Source organism: Podarcis filfolensis (assembly GCF_964270895.1).
Source record: "Podarcis filfolensis genome assembly, chromosome: 6".
NCBI lineage: Eukaryota > Metazoa > Chordata > Lepidosauria > Squamata > Lacertidae > Podarcis > Podarcis filfolensis.
The window spans coordinates 58,704,452-58,730,525 of NC_139609.1; the positions used below are offsets into that span (position 1 = coordinate 58,704,452).

Below are 26,074 nucleotides of genomic sequence, written 5' to 3' on the forward strand. Positions count from 1 at the left end.
TAATTCGTGGGATTCATTATCATATATTTGTGAGATTACAAGTTCTAACATTTTTGTCAAAATAGTTCAAAATATCCCTGGAGATGTTCATTTGAACATCATCTTTTGCTGTTGCTCTCATGTCCAGTTTACAGGCTTCCCATAGGCTGCTGCTGTAAAAACAGGATGCTTGACTAGATGATCCAGCGGGCTTGTCTTATGTTTTAGAAGTGGATCTTTGGCTTGTCAAGAGTCAGTCTTTTGACTGTTACATTGAAGATCTGTATTGACAAAAACTTTTCTATGGATTTAACCAGATGAAACTACGTGAATAATCCCAGAAGCCATTCTCATTGGATACAAAATGTTATTAGCACTGGTCCAAAGTGATCAATTACATCAGGGTAAGCCACATGGTTGGACCACAGTTCCCCTCATCCCTGGCCTTTGGCCATGATGGTTGGGGCTGATTGGACTTGTGGTTGAACAACATCTAGAGAATATCATGTTGGCCCTTATTGTTTTTGCAGCACTCACCAGTCAAGTATCCGGGGCGGGGGGGGGAGTTATTTGTATAATTTTAGCATTATTCTAGGGGTCCATCTCTGTGAAGTTGATAAGATATTTGAAGATATAAGATATATGAAATGGAATGTTTGTTAAGTAGTTCAGTTGATTTCTTTGCTTCTTATTTCCCAGCAATCACTGCAGCTGTAGAATTCATTTGACGGTTGTTGAATTTCTGCTGTAACAAAAATCTTGGCCCAAGCACCTTGGCCACAATCCAATGATGGACTTAAGACCAATGAAATTAGAAAGCTTAAGTGTGCCTTTCTTTCAGTTGAGTTTTGGCTTTCGTTGTAAATGAAAGGTCACAGATGGGACATAGTTGAAAGGGACACAAAAATAATCACACTGTACTTGCCTTGTCAAATATAGTACAAGCAGTTGAAGTCTTCAAATAATTTGGTTCTCTACTAAAATCTGCTCACAAACAGGATTTATGAAGTCCAATACACTTGGGCAGTCATGAAGAAAACCATGTAAATTATTATGTTAGTTGACTCAAACTTTCCAAGCCAACCTGAGAATCATATCCAATATTTATGAACATTATTTGATATATAGCAAGGAATAACAATGGGTTGTAGGCTTGTTAATATTTGTGAGGGTTTGATAAAACCAAGCCCTTAGTCTGCTTTGCAGACTGGTGCTGTGTAGCTGTAAACAATAAATATTTGGGAAGGTAACTAAACACATCCTTAGCTTGAATGAATCCAAAACATTAGACTATTGAGACTACAGTCCCTAATGCTTTACTAGATAGTAAAGTCCATTGAACACAGTGGAACTTGCTTACAGATAAATTTATCTGAGACCATGCAGCTGGTGATTGACAAAAATCCTAAGCACAGGAAGTTGCTACGCACACACTCAGCATGTGTGTACACCAGCTGAGCTGGGATGGGGTAGTTATGGTGGTATAGCTCAGCTGAGCTGATAACCAGCCAGGTGAGCCAGAGATTCACTGAATGCAAAATTGCTCAGAATTGCTCCCTGAGGCTCCTATATGTAATTTTCAAAATATTTTCTGGCAAACTATGCAAACTTCATCTAAGATAAAGTGAAGTACTTGAATTTAAGATGATTTAGTCCCACTGAGATCAATGGAACTAAATCCATCTTCTTTTACTTGATTAGATTATAGCCTGATCTGTAATTCTGAGTCGTAAGTATGTATGCTGTTTTATGTAGGAGGCTAGGAGCTATTGGAATACAAATGGGTTTATTAACCACCTTTTCCATCTCTGACTCCTTTTTGAATTTTCTTTTAAAAGTCAACTTTTCCTTTCATTAATTGAATAATTTCCTTAACTGAATCTCACTCAATTTGGTACTTAATTTGATGTGACAAATTCATTGTTTTTCCTAAAATTTCTGCATGGTGAATATTCTCTTGAATATATTCCCATATAACAGGAGCTGTGTTTGAATGCCTTTTGGATAATAATTGAGGACATGCAGAGTCTCAGATTTCACCATACGAGGGCATGTTTTTGTGCACAGAAAAAGTACCTTTGGTGATACTTTTAGACCAGATCATCATAAGAACTGGTTTCAAACATTCTGCAATATTGAACTCTTACAAAGCCTTTTTAAGATGTTTATTTATAACTTTCATTTATTTATTTAGAACTACTGTGATCAACATTACACTGGAAGTTCCCAGGGCAGTGATGCATTCATATTAAAATGAAATAATGGTACATTAAAGAGAACATTACATTGTCAAAATAATTCATCATAAACATCACAAAGCAGGAAAACCATCAAGCAGTAGCAAGGTTTATCCTCCTTTTCCTGGTACCTTAGTTGGGATTTACCCCACCTACTCATATTCTTTAAATAATACACCATCACACTCAGAACACTGGAAGTGTTTAAAAAATACCTCACATCCAAGAGCATTTCTATTCCTTAGTATCCACAATGCTCAATCCGAAAGCTTTCTTAAATTGGTTTTACATTCTTCCACATTTCAAAAATCTGCATTTTATTCTGCCATTTTTCTCATTTGATTACAGTAACACGCTAGCAACACAGCCAAATCATGACCAGCATGTTCCATAAGTTATTCAGATGTCACAGCTACAGATGGACTATTGTTTGTGGCACCTCCAGACCTACTCCTTCTGTGTTCCTGAAAGAGGGTGTGTTAGCATCACATATAACGTGAGTACTACTTAAAAAAATACTTTTGCCTCACAACTTCTTGGACACTTAACGGATGGTCCGCAGGTCATTCTTTATCACGAGACCTAATTCCCCACATGGTAGCCTTTTGATGTCTCTCCAGCGGCATTTCTGGGCAAGTTTGACTCATCTCTATTTAAACTACTATAATTCCAGGGACAGCCTGTTTCCAGGAGTGATTAGTGTGGCAGTATTTCGGGTCACAGACTGCACATTTTTTTCCAGGCAGATTACTGTACCAGCCTAGAGCCTTTCTGCTGGCTACTGCCAGCAGGGGACTAACCACCACCATTTCCACCCATCTGCTTGGCAGGTAGAAGTGGGAGGTCTATGCCAGCAGAGTGGTGCTGGTGTTACTCTGCAGAGGGAGGGTGATGGAGACCCATAAAACTGGGCAGAGGGACACCTCAGCTCAATCCATACCCACTCAACCCAACACAATGGAGGGCTTGGATTGCTCTGCCAGTTTGGATTGCAAGTCAAAATGATCAATGAAATGTACCAATTCTATACAAACACATGGAGGAAAAGTGGGAAGATCCCATTTTGTGGAGCTGCAGCTTGAAATATGGAGCAGCAAGCAATCCCAATTTATTCATAAGTGATGTTCACATTGTTTTACATGTATAACTTTTAAATTAATTTTCAAAAAAAATTCAATTAAAAAGAAACATTTTACAAACTGATTGATATCCAATGACTTCCCTTCTCTTTCCATGGTTCATTTTATATATCATTCCTGCATATTATATATCATTATATATCATTCCTGCATATTTTACTATAACCATTCAAGTCAGTTTTCCATTTTTACACCATTCAAACATTAATTACACTGTTGAATTTATCTTAATGCTGCCAGCGTTTTCAAGTTGTGTCCAATTATTTTCCATATATTCAATGTTTTCCACTCTTCTTTAAATATATGTCCTTCTGGCTCTCTTGTTCTGTGTTAAACCTGCAAGTTCTGCATATTCTAACATCTTAAGTTGCCAATCCTCTTTGTCTCTCACTCATTTTCCATTTTTGGGCTAACGAAACACAGGCCGCTGTTGTTGCATATATAAACAAGCTTTTCTGACCCCTAGGAATTTCTGTCTGGGTTATTCCCAATAAAAAGGACTCTGGTCTTTTGGGGAAGGTAATTTTAAACATTTTTTTCAACTCATTCTAAAGAATTTCCCAATATTCATTTACCTTTTTACATGTCCACCACATATTGAAAAGGTCCTCCACCCTTTCTATACAATAAATGATGTTCACATTGTTGGTTCCTCCTGCCCTTTCCCACCACTTTCCACATCTGTTATTCGATGGTAAAGCTTCTATGAGCTGGAGCGTCCATTCTCTTAAAAGCAGCTATTAATGTCCACTTTCTATCCTGCATCAACAACCCTTCGAATAGTGCAAAAGAGGCTTAGAGGTACTTGTAATGTCACAAGTGTATGTGCATTATTAGACAATGATGGTGGAAAGTGAATTCAACCATTGTCCCACCCATGCAACACGCTACCCGACAAGCTCTCTTTCCGTCCATGAAAAATTACACTATAATAAATTTAAGCTGCCACAAAACTCTTCGTTGCCTTTGTGGCATCCAAGTAACATAACCTCACCTTTGGAAAATACTTGCTTTTTGTGCCAGTCCCACGTGTAATTCTCCCCTGCTTTACATTAGGTACTCCTTCTTTATTACAAAACAGAATCTGGGGTACCTCAAAGACTAATGCATCTCATTATGGCATCAGCTGAGTGGCTCAGTCCAGGAAAGCATATGCTAGAATAAAAATGTCTTTCAGGTGTCCCAAGGCTGTTGGTTGGCTTCCCCTGCTGCAACTAAGAGGCGACATTATTTAGTATTAGAGGCTTTACCTGGTGCCATTTGCTTTTGATCATTCCTCCTTCCCTATTCCTCTATTAACCCATCGTCCCCACTCAAGACCCCTGGCTAATGACTTCTCTCACTTTCTCCCCTTGCCTCCTCAGTCGGGTAATCCATCACGTCCTCCCTCTTAATTAGCACCCGCCTCCTCCCTGCCTCGCGCCTGTTATCGACCGACACGCCACTCCTTTAATTGCTGGAGGAGGAAGAAAGAAAGAAAGAAAGAGAGCGAGGGACCAGTAAGGGGAATCTCCGCGTGGCGCGTCGCCTGCCTGCTTTGACTGTTTGCAGGAGGTGGAAGCAGCGGCGGCGGCGGCAGACAACGAGGAGGAGGCGCGCTCCTGGGCCCTGGCGCGCACTCCCGCCACCGCTCCTCCCGGGGGCGCGCACGTGGTCCCCCGGCCGCGCGCCCGATGGTCTCTGCCCTAATGCGGGAGTCTGAGCGAGAAGGCGCTGCAGAAGGATGGGAGCTGTGCGGGGAGGAGGCGGCGGCGGCGGGGGCACCGGCGGAGAGGTCTTGTAGCCCGGCGGCGGGTGCGGAGCAGCAGCGAAGAGTATCTGGGCGGCGATGAGGCAGCTGTGAGCCTGGCCTTGCCGGCAGGGAAACAGGCAGGGGACTCAGCCCGGGCGGCGGCAGCGGCGGCGGCTGGCCAGGTAAGGCGGCCGCGCTTTCTCCACGGAGGTGGCTGCATCGGGCAGCTGCGGCCCCAGGCGGGGAGATCGATGGAGGCATCTTTCGCATCCCCGGCTTAGGGCATCCGGAGGTGGCGGCTCCGGTCATGCAGCAGCTAAGCAAGCAGGGAGAGAGCCAGGAAAGGGATGCAGCTTCCACCTTTGCCCTACCAAACGTCCTGATCTCCTGTCCTGGCTCCACCAGCTCATCCCCCCCCTCCCAACACACACCTCGCCCCACTGCAGACCCCAAAGGCTCTTCTTGGCCTCCGCTGCTGGTCTCACTGCAGACCAGTGTCTTGCCTGTCATGCATTGGCTGTGCACTTTGCCAAGCAGTTTCTGCTCCTCATGAGCCCCCCTGCCCCTCAGCAGGGCATCTGGAGTTGCTTTGGAGGTGGGGGGGGTATACTCTTGAGGCAGCTACAAGCTCCAGTATCCTGCTACTGCGGGTAAAGGAGAGAATGATGTGACCCAGCCTCTTGAAATTTGGCCTGCTTTCTATTGGGTGGGGGAGATGTTTGACATTTCTGGCTGATTTATTTATTTTTTGCTGGCAAGGAGGCTGGGGAGAGACATTCCCAAACCCTCAGATGTGAGGAAGCTCTGTGTAATTCAGCTTCCTGTCATATATGAAGAATTGTTGTCTGATGCTCAGTAGGCCCTGATGCTGTGACTTTTCCAGGTAGGAAGACCCTTGGAATACAGATGCAGATGTCTCCCTTTCAGGACAAAGCTGCAGATACATTGAATGGCCATTCTTCCTCTTTTTGTTCTGTCTCGGGTCTTTCGGTTCACTTTGATTTAAAGCTACAAAAAAGGAGAACTGACTAAAATGTGTTGGATACATGACAGCTTATAGATGCTCAGTCTAGAACTCTGAACTAGCACCCCCCCCTTTCCTACCTACTCAGAAGCATCAAGGCCAGTGTTTGATGCAATTTCTTTCTTTTCAATTTTGCCTATGTATCTACAGGCTCAGGTGTGGTACAGATAGCAGTGACGTGTTTATGTGTTGGTTGCTTGAGAGATCTTGCCTGCACAGTTGGAAAACAAGCAAGAACCTCAAGCCCCATAATTCCGGACCTAAAGGGGCCCCTGGGAATTTATGGAAACCTGTCCCTTTGCCTGTCAGTTGGCTTTAAAAATGGGAGGGCAGAACATATTTCTGGAGCATCTGGTACTCATTTCTGATAGGAATAGGATGCTAGAATACAGGGATTTGTTCTGGTGTGGCAGCTACAACAATATTTTCTGGGGTGGGGTGAGGCAAATATATGCTGTATATTAAAAGCCATGTTCATCATGAGATGTTAGGATCAGAGTTGTGGACATATTTTAAAAGAAGTGAGCTTTGCATAGGCAATTCGAGTCAGCCTAGTTGGTATTGATCAAGGAGGTGAAAGTGCTGAATCATTTGTACTTTTTCTTCTCCCAGCATGTTAGGCTCTTCAGTCCCATTATCGTCTTCAGGAAGTGCAAGATCTAGTTGCTGAATTATCAGCCTTCAGCATCTTCTTTCACTTTAACCAGTACTGGCATGGTGTGGGAGTCCTTTGGACCCCAATAGGCAGCTCTTAACTTCATCTAAGTGTGACTTTAGATTGTTCTTCTTTTGATTTAGCTGCTCCTCTCAATGTCTTAATAACGTTTATGACACAGAAAGTGTGTTTACAATATTAGCTGAAATGTATGCTTGGAAAATACTGCCAGTAGTTGAGAGATATTTTGATATTTATGTATTTTTTACTTTTAAATATGAAAGGGTCTTCCCCACTGATTCAGTCACATTTTAGGTTTTAGGGATAGGTGCTTATTGTGTCTTACTGAACACTGATCAATACCCAGTGCTGCTATTCATTACAGCTATGTGTTAACATCGAACATTTTAAAGTCCCCATTGATTTTTTATGGGAGACAGTTAAACACATGTTTAACTCTCCCACTGAAATGCATTTATTTCAGTGTTTATAGCCCCAAGTATGAAATGGCACGTTCAATTAAAATATTTGTTACCTAGAAACTAAATCTACTCTTTTTAGGGTGAGACTCTGAAAATAGTACATCAATAACTCCCCAACCTTTTGGCCAACTTTATGCATATGAAGATCCAGGATGAATGTATGTTTAGACCAACACACTGACTATTTTTTTCCTGGGTCTCTACCTCCTTACAGAAATTGGATTTGGGGACCTAGACAGAACCCATATGAAAGAACAATATCTTGCAATCATCCTAAGTCTTCACGTGGGTAGAATTAGCTAAGAGGTTGTGCTCACATTTTAAAAGGATGTTTGCAGTGGCAAACATGATGTCTGTGAAAATAAGACCATTGGTGATGAAACCTGTCTAGCCTGTGTAGCATATTTTTTTTTCCTTTTGGAATGTGTTATATTCCTATAAATATATACTGTGTATATGTGTGTGTGTGTGTGTGTGTGTGTGTGTGTGTGTGTATCATTCAACCGTGCGAATTTACTCGCGAGTAGTCTCATGGACTTCGGGAGATTTGCCTGCTCCATTTTGGCTGTATGAGAGTGCATCTTCCAGATGTTTTGCAGACTTGCCTATGCCTACAACTTACACCTGCAATATGCTGCTAGCAGCCTGATCCATTATTCTTGCAGTAAATACACCACACTAAAGGACTTATTCTTCATCTTGGAGGTAATCCTTCCAGCTCAGACTTGGACCTTTATGTGACTATTGCAGTTATTCAGCAGTCTCCAAGAATCTTTTTCAAACACCTTGTTATTTGAACTTGAAACGTGGGTAATAGTAAAAAAAAGGCCCTGACAGTTGATCTTAAAGATTGTGATGAGGACAAGCCTGTAACTGAAGTATGCAAGGGCTAACTTTCTGCTTAACTTTTGATAGACTGTGCCTTTTGCTTTAGGCTGACATGATTTTTCTCTCTCTTTCTTGGGAGGAGAACTATATCAAGATGATGCACTTCTTTGGATACCTTTTGGCTCTTTTAGGGCAAAACCAGCAAGGATTCTGTTTCCTATGTGCTCCTGGCAAGAAGACAAAATAAAAATCTCTTGATTGAGAAGCCGGCGCTTCTCTTTATTTTTTTTCTTAACCATGTTACCCTAAAATACCTATCCATTAAGCAGACAGCTAAATTGATTGCCAGCATGATTGCTCTGATTCCTCAAAATGTCTTGGTGCTAATCAAACTTACCATAGCTAATTGTTTCTAAATAAATAAATACCAACTGCCGTCTCTTCATGTTCCCATGAAAATGAAGTGCACTAAAGAAAGCATGTACTGGCAATAGAAAGAAATGGCTTCTGACTCTAATAATCAACGGAGGCAGAGCACCTCCTAAAGTTTAAGAAGCCTGATTTGCCTGTTGTGTTTGGTGTTCCCTGGGACTGATAGAATGTGATAGCAGGGGCACTATGGCAGGAAATCCATTTTATTTATCTTAAGGCTTTTTCATGCTCTAGATTCTAGAATGTGGGACTCTGTCGTCCTATATTTATCTAAAGTAATTGCAGTATATAGTGCTCCATTATAGAACAGTACAAGACAGCCTCTTTTTCTTTCTTTTTAAAATACACATGGCCTGGGGAACAAGAACATTTGGCTAAGCAGAAATTCAGGTTGTTGAGCGTGCCTGAAAATTATATAGGGTGACTTTAGGGAGAAAACACAGTGCATTTTGGTAGCTGCTTCAGATTGCATATTCTGTTGTTTCAGAATGTCTCACAGCCTTTAAATGTAAAGTAGGGATATATTATTCTTGCATTTTGAGCATGGCCGGGGATCCCAGTTGGAGCTGCTTGACTCCAAGATAGCCTCCCCATGGACACTTTCTTCTGCATGTTTGTGTTTGTGCTGAACAGAAAGACCCATTCTGTTTGAAAGTATCTTCAAACTCTGCAGGACAATATGAAGAGAGAAGCCACAGCTCAATGATAGAGAACATGCTTTGTGTGCAGAAGGTCCTAGGTCATAATTCTTGGCATCTCAAGTTAGAAAGGATCAGAAAGCAAGAGATAGGACATCAGAAACCCTGGAGAGCTGATGCTGGTCAGAGGAGACATTGTTAGGTCAGCTGGACCAACAGGCAGACCTGGTATAAGATCACCCTATGTTCTTATGAAGCAAGTTGCTCCACACATAAACAGAGGTGTCCCTACAGTCCTCAAATGTATACCACCTCATTGTTCTCACTCTACTTCCATTTAGGTAAACTATTTAATTGGTATTAATGTAAGAGGATTTGCTACAGGGACTGCCTGAGAGAGGGGTTGCTTGGATGTCTGAACTTTTGCCCTTCTCTTTTCCCTTTTAACAATACAGGAGATCAGTTCTGATCACAATTATTATTATAATCTGAACCTAAACGACCACTGAATTTATAGAGCAGTGTGCATGTGAATTACCATATCTCGTCCCCTGCATCACCTCAAATGGACTAGTAGACATGTGTAGTAAGAGCTTCAGCTTACCAGCTTGAGGCCTGTTATGGATGTAACTGCATACTGTTCATTGTGATCTCCATGAGCTTTGGGTCTGCGTGGCTACTCACCCTCCCATCCCATCCTCCAACATGGGCATGAGGAAGAGATCGAAAACTTTCGTTTCCTTTTTCAGTCATCCAAATTCTAAACTGTGGTTGATCTTAACAGCAGTTTATTGAAATAAGTAGTTTATTGAAACAAGCCAGGGTTTATTATCTGGAAGAATCATTATGTGATTCTGCTTTCTTCAATCTGTGTATGGAAAACTTGTCTATAATGTATGAGTTAAATGTGTAAGTTCCTCTATAGCAGGGATGTCCAACAGGTCAATCAGAATCGAATGACCGATCCCCGGAAGGTTCTGGTTGATCGCGGTCTCCTTTTCCTTTGCGGTGGCATAAGAGCATCTGACCCCGCCTGCTCGCCCCATCCTTCTTTTTCGCATAAACGTTGGAACGGAAGATGGAGTTTTTGCTGTTAGGTAGATTGTTTTGTTAGCGAACTTTTGGTGAGCGACTTTTCCCCTTTCCCTTTACTCAATTTTGACATTTTCGTCTCAAAAACGCGACTTTCTTACCTAAAAAAGCTCAACAACTTTGACCTGAACCCCCCAAAAGGGGTAGATCACTGCCAGTTTTTTATTCTGTGAGTAGATCACAGTCTTTTGGGAGTTGGACGTCCCTGCTCTATAGGAAGCAAGTGTGTGGAGTGTGAGGAAGCAACTTTCTGACACCCCCCAGCTGAATGGTGTTATAAGAATTTTAAGGTCTTAGATGTATAATAAATGTTCATGGATGTACCAAGCAAACACGTACATAGATATATGGACCACATGTCTGAGGCAGCACAGGAGGGCAGTCCTGAAACCATTTTAACTCCCAAACTGACCAAATGTTTCTCTGCAAGGAGGGAGGAAATGAAAAAAACCTTCCCATTGTCTCAGGAATTAATTAATTACCATCTCAAAGGAATGGCCAGACTACCAGAAAAGGCACTTAGATAAGGCATTATCATATAACCTGGCAGACAGGAAAAACAACAACATTCAAATTTCTGTTGTAGACCGCCTTTTCTGTGATGTATGTATGATGTATGGAGGGGTGGTCTTGAGCTCCAGGGCAGTGAATTGCAAAATGGATATATAAGGCCTTGTGCGCCATTGATTGAGGTCTTTCTCCTCTCTCCTGCATGTGGGGGAGCACCCTGTTGCAACAGTCAATAAAGAACAGGCTTACTAGCTGCTTTGCTTCTCAGTATTCTCTGGTTGGTCTCTATTATTTTCTCCTACTGATAGAGAACCTACAAAAGGACTCTATATGGGCTATTGGATACCCCATAAGGAAAAAGGATCACTTTTTTTTACTTATATCAGTGGCTACACTGACTGCATAACCTCCAACATTTCTCCAATTAAGTAGTCCATATTGATTATTTTACCATTTATACCCCACACATCTTACTGGGTTGACCCAGCCACTCAGGGCAGCTTTCAACATATATAAAAACATAATAAATCATTAAACATTTTAAAAAAGCTTCCCTGTACAGGATTGCCTTCAGATGGCTTGGGAATCGGATAACTCTATACCCCACAACATTTCTCCAATGAAAATAGGGACATCCTAAGGAAAAGTGGGACATTTCAGGATCAAATCAGAAACCAGGAAGGCTTCTCTAAATCAGGGACATTCTTGGAAAATAGGGACACTTGGAGGGTCTGTGACTGTGTGTGTTACATCACTTTTCCACTTATCTCTACAGAAGAAACTTGAGGTAGGTCTAGAAAAGTTCCAGATGCCACCATTCCTACCAGGAAGGCCACCTCTTTTGTAGTAATGCTCTTCTGCTGTTAAATATGGTAGTCAGAATTTTTTTTTTAAATGAAATATTTATTAAAATTTTCCACATTTAATACAAAAAAATCAAAAAATAAAAAATAAAAAAAATAAAAACACATAAGATTTAAAATTCCATATTTTCCGTACCATATTTCCCTGACTTCCCCACACCTCCCCTTCTTGTATTCCAATTCAAATTGTTGGTTCAACAAGTTCCTATCCCCAATTTTTAACCTTTTTATATTTAATTCATTTTAGAAAAACCAATTTTAACTTATAGACATCAATATTTGTACCTCAATGCTCAAACCTTTTTCTAAAGTCGACCCAAATTCCCTTCCACACATTTCCCAATTTTCATATTAATAACCAAACAAAAAATAAAACAGATTATAATTGTACACCCTTTGGATTCCCAGACCCCACCACCCCCTTTCCCGGTTTCGATCCCCAGCAAATGTCCATCAGTCTTAATCTACTATCAGCCTGGAGATCTCACGTCCGAGGCTCTTAATTCTCTCTCAGTTCCTTTTTTGTCCAGCTGCATGGGCTTCCTGAGTCAAATCCTTATCAAATTCCGTAGTGTTATTTACTGTTAAGTTCAGAGTTGTTACATTTGTAGCCAAAACATCAATTTGGCCTTGTAACTTTCCCAAGAGAACAAAAACTCTGTCCAGCCCAGCCTGAATTTTCCCTCCTGCAGCCATTCTTGTAGTGTCCCAAATCCCCCTCTAGAGGGATTTTGGTAACTTAATATTCTTTCCAGTTAAAATCCAAAAGTCAAGTTAATTTGTATCAGTTCTTACTTATTTTCAACAAAATATAACCAAATTGCAACAAATATATCCAGCAGAGACAGCAGAAACAAAGTTCTCTTTTTCCTTTTTGACAGCTAATTTTGACAGCTGTCAAACTCTTCTATATCTCCTCAACAGGCTCTCTCGTGAATCACTCCCGGGTCCGGGGGGGGGGTGGCACTTCAACTCTCAAAATTAGCTCTTATCCTCCAGTAAAATTACTTATACTTGTGTTGCCAAATCGTGAAATTAATATCTTTTATCCAATCAAGAAAAAGAAATTCTCTCGACCTTAACTAGTCCTTGCTTTAAATTTTTTACAAGACGGGGAGGCGGACTTCCTATTTGCGCCTTCCCCAATCGTGCCAAATTCAAAAGAAAATTTCCTTAACAAGTCCAATTTCCGTACTACTCACAGGTTGTTACTTTTAGAGTCCAATTGTTCACAAGAAGAAGTCAGCGCTCTCCGACCATGGCACGCGGCTTCACTCCACAGGAGGAGCAGTCGACTCTCAGCACCGCGCCGCTCACCCCGTCCCCCGTTCTGAAGCCTTTAAAAAGGCTCCTTCGCAGGTCGGGGGGGCGCAAATGGTGCCCGCCGAGTCACCAGGTTCACAGGCTTCAGCGCCTGTGATTTCTGAGGGTCCCTGCGTCGCCGCAGCGGCAAGACCCAACTCCTGTAGAGCCGATTCCCTCCGGAGCTCGGAGGGAATCCGCCATTAGCCGTTCGCGCTAACCCGGAAGTCTCGGTAGTCAGAAATTTAGAGTGTGTAGACTTTCCTAAGATTGAGATGTAGGAAAGCTGCATCTGTCAGTATTTCTATCTGCTATGCAGTAATTAAAGCCCTGCTAGAATGTGTAGAAGGAGACTAAAAGCCCCATTACCCTGTCAGGCAGCTATCTCTAAACTAATATTCAACGTTTGCCCCTTCATGGATCTTTAAAAACATGATAGCAGCAATTTGATATACTCACAGAGGTGCTGCCTGGATATTCTGTGCTATATTTCATCGCTGCAGGCTGGCATCATGCAACTGACTTGATGAACTGGCTCATTCTCTGTGCCACACATTCTCATTTTCACTGACTCAGCTGTGTCCTTTGCCTGGTGAGCAGCTCATGCTCTCTCTGCAGAAGCTAATGTGTGTTTTAATATCTGTTCACCAAGGTGCAAACCTAATTTGTTTCACTGAATTCTGTGGTTTTTAGACCCTGGCTCCTTAAGACTTCTTTTAAAGAGTCAGAACTGATTATATTTTAATTTTTTTTAATTTAGTCGCAGGGGGGCTCCTACCGTTCTGTGATTTTAACGACTAATCCATTCTCTTGTTCACAATACCTGCTGCAACTACTGTGGTTTGTATGTGGAGTGTGTGTATTTCTACGTTTGCATATTCACAAACAGGATAACTGGGCAGATCAAATTGCATGGTCTGGGCTTTAATTAGAGAGTTTCACATCCATCCTTGCTTAACAGGTCCCCTACAGCGGATCTGTTCACTTGACAGCAGTTAGGCAGCTGCAGTGCTGAGATCATTGCCTAGTTTTCTGATGGGCATTGTCTCCTGCTCCGCCTGTCTGTCTGTCATATCCACCTGTTATCTTTTGTTTTGCACTTAGTTGGGGTTTTCTTTTAAGCTGGGCTAATCTTGATTTGTTCTGCTTCTGTGCAAAGGGGAGGCCCCCTAATACATAAACAAAGTTCTACGGTGCCAGTGCCATATCAAAAAAGCACCTAGTTGGCCTAATTCTTGCTGCCAGAATTACAGTGCAAGCCTGTGTGTGTCTGCTTGGAAGCAAGCCCCACTGAATACAAAGGGATGTACTCTCAGGTATGTGTTTTTAGGATTACAGGCTTCATCAAAACAATCTGTTTATCGGAATGAAAACAAAAAACCAGCAGGTCTTATCTTTGTCTTGTCCTTTGGGCATGGATGCTTAGGCCGTTTGCACACTGTTTAAAGCACATTCAAAACACATTTTGCTTGAAGAATTCTGGGCACTGTAAGGGTTGCTGGGAATTGTAACCCTGTGAGGGGTAAACTACAGTGCCCAGAATTCTTTGAGCAACAGAATGTGTTTTAAAGGTATAGTGTGTACACAGCCTTTCCTGTTCCCTAAATTTCCTTGGGTATTGTATTTTATTAAGATCTGCCACCCCCCCCATGTTAATTCCCACTAAAACAGCCTGTCATAACCCACAGGTAGACCATTCCTTCCCCACCCCTAACCCTTCAACACGTCTCCGGAGCAGCTTCCAAAAAGTTCCAATTGCAATAAAACAAATTAAAACAAGAACATAAAAGCACTGCAATATGAAAGCAGTCAGTGAGACAGTATCTTATCAAAGCTCATTAGTTCCTTTATTTATCATGTTGGAAATAGTGTGATTAGTAATAGTATTTAAAGCGAACCATCAAGGGCTATAGGTTTGCTCATTTCCCTAGTAACTCGTGTGTAACTGTCAATTAATTTTTTTATTTAACAATAATCATATAGAACTTAACTGTAAAACTATAAATATTTAATTGCATCCTTTTACCCGTTTCCAGTTCTTTCTCTCAATCATTTGGGATGGTTGTATGAGTCCTCCTGGAAACACTTTCAGAGTGGTGTCATTTGCTGTCATTGCTATGCTAATTGAATACTTTTATTGAGATTGAAGGAATCAAATGTTATGAAGGAATGGGTTAAATAAAAATGAGGCTTTTACAGTATCAGACCTCTTATAGGGATTACTGTGCATAGTTAAGAAGATAATAAGCAGGAGATTAAAAGCCTTATGAATAGGAATACCATGGGATGAATGATTCAGGTGAATATTTTTAAAGGTGATTCATGAGAAGCAGCTTTGGTCCTGGAATTCACAACTGAATTTTGGGACTATAGTCTTGGGTGTATGATTTTAATCTCAAAAACTGAATCCCAGAGATGTGGAGTAATCAGAAGCTCACGAGGCTCTGTGTAGTTCCCCATATTTATTAAAAGGCTCTCTCCCAAGTAAGTGAAGGAACATTTCTGTCTAAATGAAATATTTAAACTTTAAGAAATGTGTGTGATGGAAGCATATACATCAAGCAGTGTTTATAATGCAAAATAGTTTGACTTTAATATTGGCATCAATTTTACAAGAAAGCGTAACTAGACTATCATGTTTTGAGTTCTCTGCCTCCTCTTGTTTAGGCTAAAGGCTGAAATGAAAAGGCTAAAAGCATAGAAGCCTCAGAAATCAACCTCTTCCTGAACCGCAGTGGCCTCACTATTCAGTGGCTGCATGTATACTAACCCAATTGCTTCCTGAAATCCTGTAAATGTTGGAAAGTGACTAACTCAAGCAAAAGGTTTTCTTGTTGCTTGCAGGTGTGGAATGAGTGAGATTGGAGAACAGATGTAGGGATTGCAACAAGCTCCTAGGATATCACACTGCGGGGCAGTTATTCCTTTATTACCTTTTAATATGAGTTTATTAAGCACATTGAATTTTATTAAGTGCTGTACAAGATGTTGTGTTTTTTAATTCCCTTCTGAAACAGCTTATTGAAAGATCTCAGGAGGCAAGGGAGGAACAGGAAGCAGGAAAATGCACAGTAATTCTGGTATGCTTACTCTCTGAGTAAGCTTTGTGAGGTAGGTGTGTAATTAAACAGCAAGTGGAATGGGGAGGTAGGGGAATGATGGCAGGGGACTGTATGTCTTTTGCCATCAGCTCTACATGTGTGCATACCTGTCAAAATAGATACCAGGGTTTTTGCTTCCTCTTCCCACATTCATTTTCACATGTGTAGTAAGAAATGGTCCATGTGAAGCAGCTACCAACTATATATTCAAGACTGAAGGGTTGATACTTCTCTATCCTCCTTCTCCTTTATCTCAACTTCTGCAGGCATTTTCTCTGACTTACTGTCAATCTGCATCTGCTGTGCTTTGAATGCCCTGTACCGGCATTTAAGGTAAGGGCCTCAGTTTGCTTGTATGTTTTAAAGCTATTTCAGTGCCTTCCTGAACTGCAAGCATATCCCATGCTAATTCAGTGAAAGATTTCCACCCCCAATCTATCCCATGTATAATTCATTTTAACATTCAGTAAACTATACTATAAACATGCTTGGTGTACCTAGGGTGCAACTGCAAATGCAGTTGTAATAGCGACCCCAACCTACTCTTGAAATCTAGGAGGACTCTCCAACAGAATTATCAGTGCCTCTATAAAACTACAGTTCCCAGTGTTGCTTAAGGAAACACAATTATACATTATACAGTGGTACCTTAGGTTACATACGCTTCAGGTTACATACACTTCAGGTTGCAGACTCCGCTAACCCAGAAATAGTGCTTCAAGTTAAGAACTTTGCTTCAGGATGAGAACAGAAATTGTGCTTCGGCGGCACGGCGACGGCAGGAGGCCCCATTAGCTAAAGTGGTGCTTCAGGTTAAGAACAGTTTCAGGTTAAGTACAGACCTCCGGAATGAATTAAGTACTTAACCCGAGGTACCGCTGTATGAAGTTAAAGCCAGCTGAAGTGTGCACTAATGCATTCAGAAGCATGTGCTGCTTGTCAAATGCTTTAATCTAGGTAACAGATGCACCCAACATGCCAGAAGTCTCCAAAACACCATTTATAAACACGACACATTATAAAGTACCAGACTGCAGCTCTCCTATGCATACAGATCTGTGTTACACCTTTTTGCCCTGACTTTCGACACTTAAGTTCTATATTTTAGGACCCACCTTATTTCTATAATTGTAACAGAGGGAATTCAGGGAAGTCCATTGGGTATATCGAAATGCATCTGTTGTTGGCATCTGTCTCGAGAGACAGTGGAGTGCACTTCTGGAGGTGAAGTTAAATCACTGCATTAGTGGCATTGAAGTGACCTCCCCTGGGGCGCAAGCCCAGGGCTGTGTGTATGGGGATCCTGGGGTGCTTAGATGATAAGACCCTGCCTTCTCAGCTTCACTGATTTGGTCCAAAGGAAAGCAGAGCAATACGATTAGTGCCAGCTTGGCTGCAGGAGTTGCTGGAAGGAGGCATACAAGGCACCATCCAGCTGTCTTAGGGACTCAACTCCCAGTTTGTGTAGAGTTTACTCCTTGGCGTTTTCTTCTCCCAAAGATATTCTGCAAGGCAGTGGAGATTTAGGGTCAGTGTTTTCCTTCGTATGGATGGGATACCTTCCCAGGTTGACAAGCCCTATCTGTCCTCTCTACTGAACATGCAGAAACTGCCTTCTTGATTGTTGGTCTCGTCTGCTCAATCTGCCAGAGCCTGTCTTCATATGCAGGGGAGGTCCTTAACTCATGGATGATTTGAGACCCATCAGCTATCCTCACCTGGTTTAGCCAGCCAGTTGAAGTTGGTTCTGTGGTGTGGCTGCTGTCGCAATCACTTCTAGGTGATTGCTGAGTGCAGGGTGGGGACCAAAGGTGGACAAACTACCCCAGAAGGAGCACTACATGTCCCCCACCAGAGGTACTACCCCTCTCCTAACACCCCATATATCCCAATTCATTTAATTCAGAATTATTAATGTGTCACTTTTCTCTGTTAAAAATATTCAGAGCTGCCTACAATAGAAGCCACCCAAATAATAAAACAAATGAAATCAACAGAGCCAAAGCAGCAGCAGGTATCGGAGTCAACAGAGCAGTTTAAAAACCTCCTATATGATCAACAAGATAAAAGCAACAAAACCACACATCACCCTTTAAAATCTTAGGAAATTTTTTGAAAGATGGAAACTCTTCCTTTAAGAATGTTGGTGCTTCATTGATTTGCCTGCGGAGGTGCTCCATACAATTCCAGTCACATGTCCAGTCACCACCCATGTAATCTTCTGCAAGCCTCAAAGCAGATCTTAAACTAGGAGGTTTATATGTGGGGAGAGGGTCCTATGAATATAGACAAATGCAGACATTTGCTTGCTTGGTATTGCATCCTTGGTGTTGCATCAAATAAAAAAAAAAATGCAAAGGTACCAACTAATGGAGAAGTGAATAAATAAATGCGTTGAGCTCAATTTTTTCCAGTCATTTGCAATAGAGTTGGGGACCACAGACTCAAGCTGGTTTTGCTTAAGAGCGCCCTTGAAGAATGTACTGTAATCAGAATACATTGGACTCAATAAGCACAGCTTTTTGCACCTGGAGGATTCTTCCCTATCCCCCCCACCCCCACCCCATTAGTCAAATACTACCATCTTGATTATATTTATGTAGACAGCTAGTCTGAGTTGTAGAATCATACCACTTAATATTCATTGTATTACTTCTCTCTAATCAAGTGTTGGTTCAACTAGGCCAATTCCTGTGTCTGTGACACCTTCAGTATCATGTTGCGATTTGAATAGAGCTCAAATGTAGCCTGCAGGCAATCTTATGTATTTCATCATTTTATATCCCACCCATCTTTCAGAACACTCTGGGCAGCAATGTATGCATAGAGAATTGATACATAGCCAAGTGCTACCAAAGGCAATGTAGTTGCTGCATATTCAGAACACAAATATGCTGGTTTTGGTTTTAGAGAAAGCTGATCCTCTGCTTGCTGTTCTGAATGAAAAGACCCCATGACTTGACACAGAAAGGATGCTTTGGATTTCATTTGGACAAGAGCCATAATGAAGAGAAGATAAGCTTTGGATGTTAAGGGATTTAACATGATTCTCAATGTATATAGTGAATTGATGTTTCAAAGCTTTCCAGGGGAAAACATCTTTCCCGAGCTTTCTCCAAAGGGAAATGTCTTTTGAAAACATAACAGTAACATTCAGATGGTACTGCTTTCAAGAATCTTGCAGTTATACACTTAAATCCTCCTAGATTTTTATGAAGAGGGTTAAGACAATTTTGCAGTGCAAGCAATAAATAAACATTCCCCCTCCGACTGGCTTTGTTGTGCAGAAGTATGATGACGCAGATGTGTGACCCTTTCTGCATTTGAGTGGAGTGGGAGATCCCTATGCTGATGTGGAAAATAGCCTTGCCAAGTGAGAAATGCCTATTATCTAAAGCCACCTTTTTACCTTGAAATATTAGGGCTCTTGGGAAAGGGCAACACTAGTCTTATTAACTGTCCAGGGTGCTGAATCCTTTGAGAGTGCTTCTTTCTAGTTTCATTTCCAAGAGCCTGTGTCATTCAAGTGTAATTAAAATAATTCTAAGTAACCTGTCCTTCGGAGCACAGGCAGCAGCGTAAATCCATTAGGCACCCCTTCTACCTTTCACATATTTGCATAGCTAGAACATAGGCCCACTTTTGAATAAACATTGGTGTTGATGCTAGCTTAGCTTTTAAAAATCTGTAGGTACAACCTGCATAAGCTGGCAGTGTGCTCTATTAGGTTTTATTGTGTAGCTGACATTAATGTAGTGCGTTAATAGTGTTGACTTCATTCTACTGATAGTAACAGAGATGACTGGCGCTTAGTCAGGCTGTACCTCTCTGTTATATATGGTACCACCAGCACCTAATGTTGTAATTACACTACTCTCTTTGTGAAAAGTCATGAGAGCTGCTAATGTTCTCAGTGGTGCAGCATGGCTCTGCTATGATAAAGATCAGTCTGTATGCTGAACTGTACTCTCATGCCATTGCTTAATTTGTCTTGCTTTCAGATTTGCAACAGGCCCAGTAACAAGTGTGCTTGTTGTGAGCTCATTGGCTTTTGTACTCAAGTTCTTGTGACATACACGCAGATGTCTATAGCAGGCAGAGAAATGGGCCTTTGTAATAGGCACCCATGGGGGAAGGGTCATAACTCAGTGGTAGAGCACATACTTTCTGGGCTGGAGATCTCAGAAACTCTTAGGTAGCTGGTATTGGCAAAGACCTCTACCTGAGACCTTGGAGAACAGTTGCCAGTGCAACAGCTAGCCAAGCAAATAATCTGATCTGGTATAAGGCAGCTTCCTGTCTACCTATGATTGTGCCTGTGAAGTCCCTGAAGTTCTCTCATATAAATGGCTCTGGTTAAGTACATAGCAGGAGCATGCCCCACGGTTGTTCTGCTACTACAGTCCTTTATGAAGTGCTGTTACAAAGATTTCAGCACTGCTAGTCCTGGATGGCGCTTTAGCTTTTCTTCCTGGAATTGTCAAGCAGGGCCATTCATTCACTTTTCACAAAGGTATGAATCACCCTTCTGCTTTGAGAACAACCTTGTTTCTTATCTCCTTATGTTTGCTCTAAAAAAAACCAAAACACCAGAGGCAATATTTCAGGAGGCCTATTAAAGAACAAAACATGTATTGTGTATTATAGATGTTATAGGGGGGAAAAATGTTCCAGGACGTATTGTAATTTATGTGCATGGCACTACATAAATAGTACAATACCTGACTCTGAATGTTTTGGGCTCTCTTAACTTGTTTATGGGAAGGCAGTTTGCCTAATTTCTCTCTCCTCCTTCTAGCAGACTTCTAGGCTTGAAGCAAAGATGTATAGGTGAATTTTTCCCCCAACAGGGTGGAAATGATATATTGACTAGTCTGTTCTGGTCTCTTAAAATCCTTGATTCAGGTAGGTAGCTGTGTTGGCCTGACGCAGTCAAAATAAAAATAAATAAAATAAAAAATTGTCCACTAGCACCTTATAGTCCAACTAGGTTTGTTCTGGTGTATGCTTTCGTCCACATGCACACTTATACCAGAACAAATTTAGTTGGTCTATAAGGTGCTACTAGACAATTTATTATTATTATTATTATTATTATTATTATTATTATATTAAAATTCTTGTTTTCTTTGCCCAATTGGATTACATATATTATAGAAGTAAAATTTTGTTGTTACTGCAAAGCCGTGAAGCATAAAGTGAATTTCTTCTGAATTTCAAAGCTATTGTGATGAGCGGTGATGCTCAGAACAGCGACTTGCTGAAGGAACCAGCCAACAAAGCCAAAGTGAAAGATAGTCTTTAAGTAAGACTGTAGTATTTCACAAACATATAATTAACAATAAGGTGCATGGTATTCTTGAAGGCAGTTAATTGCATTGCAAATATCACCCTGTCAGATCACATTTGGTAGCTGAGCCTTAATGTAGCTAGCTGCATGGACTTAAATAGCAATTGTGTTTTTCTTGAGGATGTTGAAGCATTGTGTAATCGTTTTGGTAGTTTGAAAGGATGTTTGCCATTTGATTTCACCTCAAATGTAAAGAATTCAGTGTTCTTAGAGGAAGTACAGTGGGTTACATAATAGAGTAAATTGCAAACTCTTTCTTTGACAGACCAAATGCTTATTGTGCTCCACATCTGAAAATATTTTGCATCACCCCACTTAAAACATGGTCACAAATAACTTAGCATTGTTGTGCCCTATGAGAATGTAACTTTCTTGAGTGTTGCTTTAAATTTAGGTTGCACTCAGAGGTCTAGGATGGGGTAGTGAAGGAAAGTAATAATCTTTTCCATTTTCTTTTTGTTAAATCTAGGAGTATGCCATGGAAGATAATGTTCACTACTTAATAAGTGGTGACTAGTCTTGAGGTTCTATAATGCTTTGTCTTTCAGACAAACTACCTTTTTCCTGATCCCTTTCATTTTTCACCCCATTGAGGATGTTTGAAAATTAGCATAAGTATCCTGTCTCACTGCAGTGGAACAATCCAGTCCATCTTGTTCATTGAGAAAGGTGAGTCAGACATTTTAAGGCCTAGGGCTTTGCTGGCTCAGCTAAATACCCTACTTGATAAATTCCCACAGCAAATTACACAGTCTTTCTGTGCCTCAGTTGAGGAAAGACATACCAAGCTCCTCAGGTACTGTGGTTAATATGGGTTGGATAAATTATTATATTTTATATTTATATTATACCCTGCCTTTTTCCCAGACAAGACTCAATAAATAGCATGGATAGGCTAACATATCTTGAAATTAAGGTCATAATAATAATAATTTATATGCCACCCATCTGACTGGGTTGCTCCAGCCACTCTGGGCGGGTTCCAGTGAATTAAAACATCAAACACAGTAAAACATCAAACATTTAAAACTTCTCTATACTATGTAAGAACAGAAGAATAGTCCTGTTGGATCAGAACAGAAGTTTATCTAGCCCAGAACTCTGTTCTTACAGTTGCCAGCCAGATGTACATGAAAAGTCCATATGCATGACATGAGCACAAAGGCCCACTACCCACTCATATTCTCAAGTAACTGGTATTCAGAGGCATTGCAACTCTAATCCTTAAGTCTTTTATCTCTCTCCTGCCTTCTTTGGCAATTAACCCTCAGCAATTACAGCAATTAACCTTCAGCAAAAGTCTGTTTGGTCTTTCTTCATATATTCTCACATATATAACTAAACACACACACAATGGTAATAGCATGTGATAAAAAGGTTAGATAGTTCAATGTACCGTATTTTTCGCTCTATAACACGCACCCGACCATAACACGCACGTAGTTTTTAGAGGAGGAAAACAAGAAAAAGAATATTCTAAACGAAACAGTGGATGTATGATTTTGTTGTTCATGCTGTGGCCACAGACATGTGATCTGACAGTGAGTTTGGAGTAGCCCAATGCAAACATCCTGAGGATCCATGTGGATCCATGCTTTGTAACCAAGTTTTTGCACCACTGCGGCCCCAGGCAACAGTGGGTGCGTGATTTTTTTGGTGCAAGATGTAGCCATGGACATGCTATGTGATCTGATGGTGAATTTGGGGTGACCCAGTGCAAAAATCCTGAGGATCTGTGTGGATCCGTGCTATGTAACCACCTTTTAAGTGGGGAGGGAAGGAAAAGCACTCAAGGGACAAGGAGCACGCGTGGGGTGTGTGGAGAAGGATGCTGCTAATAATGCAGGAGAGGGGTTTAAGGGGAGAAGGAACACGCCTGGGGTGGGTAGAGAAGGATGCTGCTAATAATGCAGAAGAGGGGTTTAAGGGGAGAAGAAGCATGTGTGGGGTGTGTGGAGAAGGATGCTGCTAATAATGAAGAAGAGGGGTATAAGGGGAGAAGCAAGCAGGCTCTGCTTTTCTCCCTCCTCCCTGCTCATCCCCGGCTTAGCGAGCTGAAAAACTTTGCTGCTATGTAGCGAGCTGAGTGGGGAGGAGAGAGGGACAGAAAGCCTGCTTGCTTTAAAGGAACCAACCGGACAGGAGCCGCTTACACTAGTGTAAGCGGCTCCTCTCCTCTCCCGCTTTGCTCCTTTAAAGAAGCAGGCTCTCTGTCCCTCTCTCCTCCCCACTCAGCGGCTCTTCTCCCGCTTTGCTGTTTCAAAGTGAGCCACAGAGGAGGGAAGGAAGGGGAACCATGGATCCTCTGCTCACAACTGCAGCAGATCCCCCCCTCCACCCGTAGGCATTCCCTCCATAACACGCACAGACATTTCCCCTTACTTTCTAGGAGGAAAAAAAGTGAGTGTTATGGTGCAAAAAATACGGTATGTACATTATCCGTGTAGGAATGTGAGTGGCGTTGTGGTCTAAACCACTGAGTCTCTTGGGCTTGCTGATTAGAAGGTTGGCAGTTTGAATCCGCGCAATAGAGTGAGGTCCCATTGCTCTGTCCCAGCTTCTGCCAACCTAGCAGTTGGAAAGCATGCCAGTACAAGTAAATAGGTACCGCTTCGACAGGAAAGTAAACACTGTTTCCATGTGCTCTGGCTTCCATCACGGTGTCCCATTGCACCAGAAGTGGTTTAGTCATGCTGGCCACATGACCCAGAAAGCTGTCTGTGCACAAATGCCAGCTCCCTCAGCCTGAAGCGAGATGAGCTCTGCACCCCATAGTTGCCTTTGACAGGACTTAACCATCCAGGAATCCTTTACCTTACATTATTCATAACAACAATCCTGTAAGGTAGATTAGTACTGCAGAGAGGAGAAGAATGTAGTAGACTTAAGCAAGCCACTGTTCTATCAAATGAGTGCACAACTTAGATGAGATTTAAACCACCTTGCCTTCTTAGCAATGACCCCACCCCACCTCCACCAGCTCTATTAAGTAAACATGACATGGGAAGCCTAGGCTATTTCCATAACTAAAGGTGACTTTTCCCCTTTGGGCAAATGATAGTTTAACTGGAATCTTTCTGAATTCTGGGCCTCTGAGAGCACTAACCACAGCATCAATTGTGACAACACATTTTATGATGTAGTGATGTTGACCATCACTAGGCTGAGATCACCAAGTTATTGGCCACAAACTATCAAACAGTAACATTCCCCAAGTGCCTTCTGAGCTCTGCTGACTGGAATTGGGTCAGAAGCCATGGAAGATGGGCTCTGTGGCTTCCTGCCAGTTCTTCTGGTCACCCAACACGTGAGCAACCCGTTTTGATAAGGTAAGAGGCACATTATGGCTCTGTCTTCTCTAACTCCACCATCCTCAAGTTTGAAAAATCCTTGGTTTGGCATTAGAGCTGTGAAACTACCTATAGACAAGCAACTTATTGTCCTAAGACCTTTGGACTGTTCAGATGTTCTGCCTGCATACGTCTACTGACTACATGGGGAAGTGGGGCCACATCCTCAGATGCTGGATATGTCTCAGTGGTCATATATTTACTGAGGAGCCCCTCTGTGTATACAGTGCAGGTGTGGGGCCCTCATTAACATAGAGAAGAGTGGTTAGTATATATGGACAGGAGATGAACGAAATGTAAGCAGTTCTGATCCTCCCCATACCTTTGGTGAATTATGATGAGTCCCCCGCCCTGAACCACCATTTTGAGTGTTAGTATTACCAAAACAAAACAGAAGTTCTTATATCTGATTTAGTAGATCAAGGATTGGTCTGCACATAGAAAGCTGCTTACATGTGCTGCTTCCCTTTGCCCCGTCATAGTGCAGCTCACCATATGGATTCTGTTGGTCAGAGAGAGAGCTAATTTATCACCGGCAAAATCTTCTGTCGTTGATATGGAACCTCTCCACATGAAGCAGAGGATCTTCATGGCAAATTATGACAGCAGAGTTATGTGTGGGGGGAAAACCTTGCCACATGGAGCAGTTAAGAATGTAAGAACAGTCTGTTGGATCAGGCCAATGGCTCATCCAGCATTCTGTTCTCACAGTGGCCAACCAGATGCCTGTGGGAAACTAGGGAGCAGAACACGAGCACAGGAGCACTCTCCCTTCCTGTGGTTTCCAGCAAGTTAACATGCCCTTGCCAGCAAGCCCTCCCATCTTTATTCCTCAGGTCAGGAAGGCTGACACTTTAGCAATGAATCTGCTCAGCTTGGAAGCTTACAGAAGAGCTGGAGGATCTGCCCATTCCTGGCCCTGATCCAGGCAGATGCTTCCAAGCACTCCCCTCTTGTCCTGAGAAGTCTCACATGCAGCAAGCCAGTGGTGTATCTGAAGCTTCTGCCTGGCTCACCATCTCCTTTGCTTCTGTGAGTCTGGGGTAGATGGAAGAGGGTTTGGGAGCCAGTCAGAATCCCAGGGGCCTGAGGCAGGGACCTCCAGCCCTTAGGCAGGGATATGCAGATCCAACAGATCTTCAGGGTTATTGGCAGTAGAGATCTGCTGAGGGGGTGGGGTCCTGTTGCCTTGGTCTGGGGAGGGCTGAACCTTGACAATACCATGTCAAATCACCATCTTCCCTTGCCCTTGTTTGGTCCTTTTGCTTTGCTTTGTATTTTAGGATCTGATGGTCCAGCAAAGGAGCACAGAAAGTGATTCTCAAGGTTCACCTTCCTTCTACCCCTGCAGTGAAAGGTT

At 42.0% G+C, this 26,074-nt stretch overlaps 1 protein-coding gene across 33 annotated transcripts in view; it reads left to right on the plus strand.

The window, feature by feature from the left end:
* Positions 1-4,506: 4,506 nt before the first annotated feature.
* Positions 4,507-26,074, plus strand: part of NFASC (neurofascin) — a 180,339-nt gene continuing 158,771 nt past the window's right edge. For 25 of the 33 annotated variants that reach the window (XR_014549136.1, XR_014549137.1, XM_083618109.1 and 22 more), the window contains exon 1: positions 24,524-24,693. The gene's annotated coding sequence lies outside the window, so the exon portion shown is untranslated. Of the gene's footprint in view, positions 5,270-16,280; positions 16,348-24,523; positions 24,694-26,074 lie in introns of those variants that run through there. The other 8 variants (XM_083618120.1, XM_083618148.1, XM_083618128.1 and 5 more) reach the window with 2 other exon arrangements.